The 10,542-nt window shown below is 52.8% G+C and overlaps 1 protein-coding gene across 18 annotated transcripts in view; it reads left to right on the top strand.

Moving 5' to 3' along the window:
- Nucleotides 1-230: 230 nt before the first annotated feature.
- NFASC (neurofascin) overlaps nucleotides 231-10,542 on the top strand; it is an 82,957-nt gene continuing 72,645 nt past the window's right edge. For 11 of the 18 annotated variants that reach the window (XM_027444827.3, XM_027444822.3, XM_027444821.3 and 8 more), the window contains exon 1: nucleotides 232-387. The gene's annotated coding sequence lies outside the window, so the exon portion shown is untranslated. Of the gene's footprint in view, nucleotides 388-10,542 lie in introns of all 18 variants that reach the window. The other 7 variants (XM_072028337.1, XM_072028335.1, XM_038168391.2 and 4 more) reach the window with 1 other exon arrangement.

Here is a 10,542-nt window from a genome sequence, read left to right as displayed (position 1 = left end):
GACTTCTGCACCCGGCATGGGGCAGGGAGGGAGCCCTGCACCTGGGTAACCCCCCTGTTCTCAGAAGAACCCGATTTTTCGCCCGAAATGGGCTCCAGAGCTTGGCATCCCCCTCCCCCTTTCCAGTCCCCTCTTGCGCTTGGGGTGCCCGGGAGGGCAGAGCCGGAGCTGGGGAGGTGCAGGTGCTAATTAACGGCGCCGCTAAGAAATCCCTCCCCTTCTCCTCCCTCTCTCCCTGCCTCCTCCTCTTTCTCCTCCTCCTCCTCCTCCTCGTCGGGGGCGCGCTCGGCCGCTCGGGAGCGCGCAGTGCGGCGCGGCCGCGCCCGGGAGCGCGCAGTGCGGCGCGGCGAGCCCCGGCTGCGGCGAGCCCCGGCGCTCCCGGAGCAGGTAAGGGGGGCCCTAGGGGGATGCTGGGCACGGGCACCCCCAGGGCACAGCCAGGGCTTGGGGGGGTTCTTGGCTCCTCATCCACATCGCGGGTTTGGGGCCCCACTGCCTGGGTCCCCCCGTTTTTTTCCCGTCTCCCAGAAATGGGCCAGAGCCGCATGCGGGGGGAGCTGGGTGCTGGGCTCGGGTGTGTGTTGGGATTTTTACTTTTGGGTCATGATATGGTGTATGTGTGGGATAAAACCCTGATGGGTCAGCCCTGGGGGAACAGGATGCAGGCAGGGGAATGCAGCTGGGGTACGGATGTTGGTGTGACGGGGCAAGTTTTGGCCCCAAAATCTGCTGGGGGATGCTGCGCCCTGCTCCTTCCCTCTATGCTCGTGGCCACGCTCGTGTTCTCCTTCTGAAACCCCCTGTGTTGGTAAAATGCATCCCTGGCCTCACCGAGAGGCCTCTGTGGCAGCACCTGGGCTGCTGCTGCGTGAGATGGAGCCGGCCCCGCGGGGCGCAGCGCTGGGGATGCTTTGGGGCCGCATGCTCGGGCTGCGCCTGCAGAAGGGCTCGCTGCTATCGATCAGGCTCCTGGAGGTGGGGAAAGTGCTGAATCATTTGTACTCCGGCTGTGCTGGCGGTTCGGCTGCTCCCAGTCCCCGGGAGATGCTCGGAGACGACCTGCAGAGGCCGAAGAGAAGTCTGCTGGGGGTGCATGGCTGAGGTGGGGGCACCCTGGGCCCGAAGGAGGCACCAGCCGGTGGGGTGACATCTCCTAAGGTGGCCTCGGCTGCTCCTCGGATGATGGGGCACGGGGAGGATGCACGCCTGCACCTTGCTGAGGCCTCTGCTTTTGGCTGGGATGTGCATTAAGTAGGTTATGGGGGGATCGAGGGAGGGGTTCTCCAGAAAATCCCGTTCCTCTTAAAGCTGGGCAAGGCCACGTGAGGCTCGCTGCTTGGGTCGGTTTTTCTTTTTTTCCTTTCAAATGCTGTCTTTGAGATTGTTTTCAAGGTCGGAGCTCTGGAATCGCATGTGGGTTATCAGGCGTTTCTGAAATTCAGCCGGAGATGTTTCTGGCTGCTTTTTGGGAGGCCGTATAAAAGGTCAGGGGGATGCACACACAGCAGAAAACCTGGGAGATTGAAACCCAGCCCAGCTGCCTGACGGTCTTAAGATGGATGCTGTGGCAATGTCAGTGTTTCTGGGGTGCCCCTATCAGATGCTCAGGACAAAAGCAAGAATCCAGTGACTTTTATTGAGACGCCGACTCCTTTATTGTTGACCGTGTTTCTGTAAAATGTCCACCCTTTGGCAGGCAGCTACACTGATTGTCAGCGTGACTGCTTTGTTTCCAGAAAAGTTCTTTGCATGGCCTACCCTGAAAGATAACTGCCCAAATTCAGCATCGCATTCTTTCTATTTAACAGCTTCAGGCCAGGCCCTTGCTGACTTTCCTTTTTTTTCTTTTTTTTTTTTGTGTAGCTGTAACATGAGTGCAGCATAAATAATGCATGGAGGTCTCGTCAGCTGACGAGGATGGGCTCAAGTTGTGAAATTTGAAAATGGACTTTGTTTGCAGGGGTTGAGGTCTGGGGACTGGCTTTGTCTCACTTGAGCTCGAGCCGTGTGATAGTGCTGGTTATTGGGACAACAAAGCTCCAAAATCACCCTTCGAGTCCTGCCAGAGGTTACCGGAGGCTGCGATGTTCCCTCGGTTTTGTTGCCTGGGCTGTGGCTAGGGATCTGATTTAAACCAAGTCAGGCAATCCAATCATTTCGTCTCACAGCTAATGATTAAATGGAAAATATCCCAAGCTCTCAAACGGTATTAATTCATAATGAATTATTTGCCGAGCTGCGATCTAATTGTCTTCGTGTTGTGGGTCTTGTGTATAATCGATGCTCCTGCTGGCAAAGTGCCACTGCCAAGGCTTTCTGCAGTGCACAGGCATCAGGAATGGTCGGGTAGCTTTAACTAGAATAGCAAGAAATGAGGCCTAACCCTTCGTATCTGTGCTCCTGCCAGCTGTCTGCGGGGATGCTGCTACTCCATGGAGCCCCTGCATGCAGGTCTCGGTGTGGTCGTACCCCCTAAATGAAGGAGGGCTCGGAGTCCTGTGGGTGCACCTCCAGGTTTAGCTCGTGCAGGGTGGCTGGGGAAGGTGCTGAGCCCAGGTGTGAGCAGGAACGTGCTGGGGGCTGAGCCTGAGTGTAAACCAAGAGCTGCACGTGGAGGGGATTGGGAGAGAAGGAAGAATGCATGTAGACGAGAAGCAAAATGCCTTTGCTGCTGCAGAGCTCGTATGCTGATGGGGAATGGTAAAGAGATGATAAAAAGGAGCTAAGTTTCCACTGAAGCAATCCTTGCTTCCAGTGCTCTGGTTTTGGCCTGACCAGGTGACCTCGTGTCCTTGGGACGAGGCTTGCTGTGTGAATTATTCATGTCCGCCAAGTACCTTGAATCCTTCCCTGCCATCTCTTTAACCCCACTTAGTGGAAATGTGGTGATTACGGAGTGCCCCTAACAAGAGATCGAGGCTTGTAGGCAGAGCAAAGGCTCGCACGGGTTCTGCAGAGGGCTGTGGCTCCATCTCCTTTTGGTGTGCTCTGGCAAGCAGGAGCCCGCAAGTGCAAGGTTTGCACTTCGGGTCGTTAGGGGTACCTGGGGAAATTAAGCAGCCAGATCCCCAGGACACTTCTGCGGTGCTGATGTGAAGCTGTGAGACTCCAGCAAGAGCTGCTGAAGCTTCCCTCTCTGCACAGAGTTAGTGTGTGTGTGTGTTGACTTTTATGGGGTTTTAATGTAGTTGTCTCTGCAGTGTCAGGCTATCAAATCTCATCAGCACTTAACCTCGTACGTAGATAAACCTGACCGGCGAGGCAGAGCTCCTCCAGCCCTACTGTTATAGGGCTTCAGAGAGATGGGAAATCGCCTGGTTTCCGTGTGGATGCGGAGGGCGGCTTGTGCAAGTGAAAAAAGACTGCAGCTACATCACGAGGATCTAAATCCATTACAGTTGTTTACAATTAATTTATCTGAGTCATATAATAGAAAATTGCTTTTCATTTGAATAGAAGCAGAACCTGGAAGGCGGCTTCTAAAAATTCAAGAGGGAAACTTTAACGCTGGTGCTTCCCCTTCCCCTTAGAATCTCTGTACTTCCTTGGGTTTAGTTTGCCCTTATCAAAATATTCCCTGGTATCTTAAAACTGAACAGGCAGCCCCAGCCCAGCGCTGTATCCAGGTACAGTCTCTGAAAGGCTCTAGCAAAGCTTGTCAGAGAGGTCTAGCTTGTCTCCCTGCCCTGTGGGTAGCTTCTTTCAAAGCCCATTTTCTTTATTTTAAATATTGTTGGATGACTTCTGCTCTTTTTTTTTTTTTTTTATTTTTCCCCTCTGCTGAAGCAGGTCATAACTTCTATTTATTTATTTCTTTCACCTTTGCCATCCAGGATAGTTGTTACATAATTCTAAAGACCCAGCTCAGAATGAACACGCTTGAAGTTGTCGTTATGCTAAATAATCCTCCCTCTTTTTTTTTATTTATTTTTTTAAACCCAAAGCTGAAAGAAACCTTGCTGTGTTGTTATGGATTAGAACAGAGGAAGATTTAGACCTCAGCCCTGCTTATGGGGATCACAATTCCTAGTCAATGAGATAGGAGACAAAGGATTAACAACGGAACAAATAGAGATGGGTTTGCGTGGCTAAACCAGGTAGAAGTTCCCGAGGATGAAATGCGGGGACAAGTCTTTGCCTTGCCTCTTTTGCTCTCCTCAGTCTGTAGTCCTGGGGACCTCGTCCCATCCTCTTGCAGCACCTGCTAAGAGGGGGTCCTTTTGTCCCCACTGCTCCCCAGGAATGCAGCTTCCAGAGCCCAGCCCAAGGGCACAGGAGAGCAAAGCATCGTGCCCTGACTGCAGGCAGAGCAGGACACAGGCCTCGGGGAGGGATCGGAGGCTTTGCTTCAAAAAGCAGCACCTGGAGGACCTTTGCCAGCATTGCTCTGCCTCTGCTGCTCAGTTAAGTCTAATCTGAGGGCTGCTTACTTCTAGGGCTGCCAGAGAAGTAAAGTCAAGGTTCAATCTCGTGGTACCAGGCACCTTCCAGTCTCAGTGACTCCAGCAGAACCTGGGAGGCTTTGGCAGGTTCATACATGAAGGCTTCTGCAGGCTGCGAGGGGCTCACCTCCTGCAGCCCTGCTCCAGTGGCACTGCCCTTCTTTGTCACAGGCAACGAATAATCTCATTTGCAAAGCCTGGCGTAGGTATAGCTGATATTTACCTAGCACCAGCTGTCCTAGATGCTGCTCTGCCACCTTTGGAAGCAGCATTGATCCTTACAGAGAGCATAACCCCGAGCCTCGGTGCAAGCTGCTCCATCCTGGAGGTTCATTTGAATTCCTGGCAGGTTTTCTCCTGCTTCATGCCTCCTTGACAGGAGATTTTGCAGGCTTCCAGCATGGGGAGTGATGGGTTCCTACAGACTTTCTAAGTCACAGCAAGCGTGATACTGTCTCCCTGTCAGCCTGCATATTCTGTTCCTCCTGAAATGCCCTGGCATGGATGGGCAGGGCTGGCAGTTGCAGCATGAGCTGTGAGGTAGATAGGATTCTCCTTGAATCTGACATAAAATGCAGTGAAATCCCCTTCCTGTTAGGAAATATTTACTTTTCCCAATTATTCCAATGACCTTGAGCATCTCGAAGTTAAAAGCAGAATGCAGGGCCTCAAAAAATGGGGAAACTACCAAACAAAGGGTTAGTGCCTTAATGGTTTTCCTCCATATTATATGGTTTGTCCTTACGGAGGAAAAGCAGCTTTGGCATTCTGGGCATTACAAAGAGCAGTGCTCTTGACCAAGCATTCAAGCCCTCCTTTTAATTTGCTTGGTGTCCTGATGTTGTCTGGGTGCACAAGTAGGATGCACACTCCCTGCTCTTAAAGATTTTTAAGAAAAGATCTTCCCATGTAAGTATTTTCACTTCCCATGTAAATGTTTGTTGGACATGCACAAACCCACACATGGTGGTGTGAGCCTGAGAGAGGATCCCAGCCCCTCGTTTCAGCAAGGAGCAATGCTTAAACACTGATTTGCTCAGGGAATTAGTGAGAAGTGAACGCAAAAGACCTGATCTGGAGCTTTTCCCAGAGGAAACTATTCAAGACAACAAATCACTTGATGATAAGTGAATACATGTTCTGTTACAAGAAATTCGAGTTAAGTCAGCAAAGCAACCTCCGGACAAGAATCCCATGAATGTGGCTACAAGACAACTTTCCCAGCTGAACCACGGGGGTTTGATTTCACGGCGTCACCCGGCCGAGCTTTTAGTTCAAGGTCTCAAAGAGCCCTTGGTGCCCGGCACTCAATCCCACCTGTAATTAGGATGCTGGGGTTGCAGGCAGGGGGTCGGGGTGGTTTCAGACCCCTTTGAGCTCTGGGGGTCCGGGGGCTCGGAGCCTTCCCGGCCGCAGCGGTGCGGGGCCGCCGCTCTCCAGGGTGCTGAGCTCTGTGCCGGGGGCTCGCTGCCTTTAGTCCTATCACTAGTATGGGCGAAGAGCTGAGCAGCCTGATCGCACCTTACAGCTGGTCCTGCTCTCAGCAGACAGCTGGGCTAGATGACCTGTTGTAGTCCCTTCCACACAGAATTGTTTTGTGGTCCTGCTGCCTTAAGGGTTTCCACCAGCAGGAGCCAAACCGAAGCCCTCCCTCCCTGAGTCACTTTGAGCACCTCTCCTCATGTACATGGATTTACAGTTATGGGCATGGCAGTCAAGTAGCTTTTATTGGATATTCACACAGCCTGGGGGTGTGGGATGGGTGAAGGGAGGGAAAGAAATTACATTGCTCCCTTCTCGCCCAACGAGCTGAAAAAGTGAAGACCAGCCCTGACTCTTGACTTGCCCCTGGAAGCTTTGTGTAGTCTGCTCAGTGAATGAGGAGCTGCCCGTGCTCTGGTGTGTGAGTGGTGAAAAATGCCATTCCTCATAAAGAAATTTGGCTGATTACGACTTGGAGACAGCCCGCATCTTGTTCCACAGGCTCTTAGCAGATCCTCAGTAGGGTATGGTACCACGAGCCGCCTTGCATTTAATTACACAGCCCTGTTTGTGATAGCTGGGAGAGTTACTAACACGCCGAGCAGCACAGCGTGGCTCTGCAGTTGATAAAGACACATCTGTATGCTGAGCTGTGCCCTTATTGAGTTAAGGGCACAGAAAAAGCTCTCTTTCTTGCTGTCACTTAAATGGTGTCAGGATTCGTGAAATCTTGCTTTCAGATTCCCAACAGACCCAGCAACAAAGCCTGCTTGTTGCAAGCTCATTGGCTTCTGTGCGAGTCCCTGTGACGTGCTCACAGATGTGTGCAAGCCAGTGGGAGGGAGGGGGGTGAGAGAACCGAGGCTTTGTAGCCGTGCACGTGTGGCAGCATGCACGGGACCCCTGACGCTCCTCTCAGGCCAGCCCTGCCTTCATGATGCTTCTGGCATGCCCCAGACTGTGTCTGGGCACTGTCCTTTGGAGCAGTCTCCTGTAGTTGAGTTGCAAGTCCCACAGCGTGCCTGGGGGCTGAAGTCGTGGCTTGTTCTCACTTCTCCCACCGCAAATTCACAGCGGTGTGGCCAGGTAGGATTTGATGCCCTCTGCAGCAAAGCTATTCAGGCGAACATGCACTGAGAACAACATCCTGAAAGCTGTGTCAAATCAACCTACTTAATAAACTGATAATCTTATTTTCTCCTTCCGCTGCATCTAGTGAATATAAATTTTGTATTAAAATATCTAAGGCTGAACTTCCTGTCAAAACTAAGTGGTTCCTTCCTTATGCCCAGCAAGACTAAACTTAGTTAATTCACGCATGAGCTGATACAAAATGCAGGGGCTGCTCTTATTATGAGACAACATCTGTGCAGCAAAAGAGCCCTTGAAAGTCCTGTTGCACGTCCCAGCCTGATGTCTCCCAGTGGCAGGTCTGGTGTCCAGATGCCAAGGCCCACAGAATTATGTTCCCCAGCTATATCAGCAGCTGGGTCCACGGCTATGTATTCTGGTTGACCTCTTCTGAATTCTGACCGTGGTGACAGCTGGGAGGCTAATCTGGCAGGAGCTCAGTCCAGCAGGCTTCTCCCTAATGTCACGTTTCGTGTGCCACTGTTTCCTCATCTGCCTCACTGCTCTAACCTCCCTCTCCAAGACCAACCTTCCTACAGAGCCTTGGTCTTTGAACGGAGGTGGGACAGGTTCCTGTGAGTGCTGGAGGAGCTGGGGAGCCTTTGCTTTCTTTCTGGCAGATTTTTACTCAGGAGATCTCTATGTTTGCTCAGCTGGCATGCTTTTTTTTTTTCTTCCTCCTAGCTTGGCTTGCAAGACAAACAGATGTGAATTATGTTTCTGTCCATAAAATGGCCATGATCGCTCTAATATGTTTAAAAGACATCTTTATCACAATTAGGAGAGGAGTTAGGGACCTGTGCAATAACAAATAATTCTCTGATTGCGGAACTTAGATCAAGTGGCTGCAGGAAGAGTTTATTTGAGTTCAGCACAGGAACTGGGCTCATCGCTTCTGGGGAGGGCTGGCACCTGTCTGGGAATGTGCAAGTGGGGAATTAATGTAGCCTCAGCTCTCTCCTTGGCATCCAGTTGTTCCCAAGCACCTCCTACCTTGGGAATTAACTCGCTGCCTTCCCCAAAATCATGTTTATAATGGCAGTTACATAACACACAATAGCATGGTCCTGTTGTGGGAATCGAGCTTGCTGTAACCCACGAGGTAGCGTTTGGGTGGGGAGGGGGGAGGACAGGAGTCTTTGGTTGAAGGGACCAGTCAAAGCAGGAGAGCCTGAGAGTGAATTTTAAATAAATGTATTGCCTCTTAGACTGAGCAAACATATAATTAACAATAAGATAACAGGGTGGTTCTACAAGGCAGCTAATTGCATTTTCAAATGTCAGCTTGTCAGCTCTTATTTAGTCTTCATTCAATCTGGCCTTTGCCAGAGCGGTGTCTGGTTTTAAATGGCATTTCCCTTCCCTCGCACTGCTGAAGGATCTTCTTCCTTGTTCTCAGGAACCTCTGGTAGCCCAGCTCCTGCTTTATTGCAGCTTAGACGTGGTTTTGCTTGCTAGAATTTGATATTAGTGTGCTGAGATGGCCCCCGAGCACTGTGCTGGAGCTCGCAGGGCCCAGGAGGGCACCGAGGGCTCCTGCGCTTTGTGAGGTCGGCTTCTGTCTGCTGATGTCAAGGTGGGTGCCGGGGATGCCTTGGGGGGAAGGAAATTCCTGGGGCTCCCTCAGCTTGCTGAATGCGCTGCTGGTGTGTGGCCGGAAAGTTCTGTGTTCCCCCGCCAGTCCTCTGAGTGACAGCGTGGCCTCTTAAAAATACCTCTGGTTAAGGTAAAAGAAGGGTAACCATGTGTGACCCTGCAGGAAGGGGATGTTCGACAGAAAAGGGGTAACAGATCTCTCTCTGTCTCTTCTCAGCCCTTTCCTTTTCCTGAAGCTGCCCCTTTAGTGATGTGCTGTGAGGTGGGATTCCAGCCCCTGTGCTGGCACCTCGCAGGCCTGGGCACAGTTTTTACAGCACACAGCTTTGTGCAAGACCTGCTCTGGGCTGGTGGCAAAGGAACCGCGGGTATCTTTGTAGTTACTGTGGCCGTGGGGAGGAAAATGGCCTGTCCCCAGCTGCTTGGTGCAGTCCTGAGGACAAATCTCGGGGCGACTGCCACGCTCTGCTGCAGTCAGCTGCTCCCTGCCGCAGGCCCCTGCGGGCCTGGAGGTGCCGTGCCAGAACTGGGCCGCGTCTGCGTGCTGGTGTCCTCCTGGGGGACAGGGCAGACCAGGAGGTGCTGGGGTGGGTTTCTGGGGCCTTCCCGCTGCACGGTGCCCCTTGTTCTCCCAGTTCTCCCTGTATGACTTTATCCTGTGGTTTCAGGGTGTATTGAGGGCGTGAGGGTTCGCAGGCAGCCAGACCCAGCAAATGTGGAGAAGTCTGCAGTGTGCCTGTGGGCAAGGAGCAGGGGGGTGTCCAAGCCCCATGCTGCCCCCGGGGAGGGCGAGGAGCTGGCTCCCACTCCCTCAGCAGCCCCCCTGTGCCATCGGGATCTTGGCTGCCTCCCATCAGGGGAAGCGCTCCGGGAAGGGATGCAGCAGGTTGCTGGCGCAGGAGGGTGTTTAACCCGCGCTGACCAGCGGGTGCATATCATGGGCAGAGATTAGCATCATCCCCGTGTTTGAGGCAGACAGCACATACACAGCGTCAGCTCCAGCCACCCGCTGCACAGGGCAGCGTGTCACTTCCACTTAGCGCAGCCCAGGACAGCGTCCTCGCAGCTGACCAGCCCTTGGTGTCCCCGCTCTCCCCCCCTCTGTGCTGGGCTCAGCCTGTGATAAGCAGGGAAATGGCACTAATGAACTTTTCAGTGTCTAATCCCTGACATGCTTAGGCAGGGGTGGCGTGACTTGACTTAAGGGAGGCTTTGGGCTGCTGGTGGTGGCAGAGAGCATCAGTGGAGCTCATGGAGGCTTGGAGGCTGAGAAGTGCTTGGCGTAGCTGTGTGCAGTCATATCGGGGGGGGGGGGGATGCGCTGTGCTCCCTCTGCTGCAACAGGCAGAAATGCCTGACAGAGGGAAAATCAAGCTGGAACTTTCATCCAGGAGAAAATCAAGCTGGTCTCTGGTGTTCTGGAAACCCTCAGAGCTGCCAGCCCCCCAAACCAGGGCACAGGGTCACGGGGTGGTTGTGCCCCTTTGCAACCTCCTGGCCGTCCCCAGCAGCGATTCCTCACGCTCTGCAGGGGGAGGCTTTGCCTTTGTGCTGCCTGTTGCTGGAGCAATGGGTTATCTGGGTGAGCAGCCCAGGACAGCACACTCATAGCCATCTGGGGACGTGAGGTCCCAAATTGCCCCATTCCCCTGCCCTGGCAGGCCAAGGCTATGTTTTCCCTCCTGGCATGGTGGGGATGAGCTGGGTGCCAATTCCCAACCTCTATCCATGTTACAGAGACTGGCTTGTGTTTCTCCTCACGTCAAGAAACCTGGAGGCTCTCTAAAAGTACCGGATTAGCACAAAACATGCAGTTTGTGGCTGCTGAGTGCATTAAAATACTGCTCTTGCTCAGCTCAAGCCAACGTATGCCAGCTGATTCACGGCAAAT

This window comes from Anas platyrhynchos, chromosome 27 (genome assembly GCF_047663525.1).
Source record: "Anas platyrhynchos isolate ZD024472 breed Pekin duck chromosome 27, IASCAAS_PekinDuck_T2T, whole genome shotgun sequence".
Lineage (NCBI taxonomy): Eukaryota > Metazoa > Chordata > Aves > Anseriformes > Anatidae > Anas > Anas platyrhynchos.
Note: the sequence above shows the minus strand (reverse complement) of the source record. Positions and strands in the feature narration are given on the sequence as shown.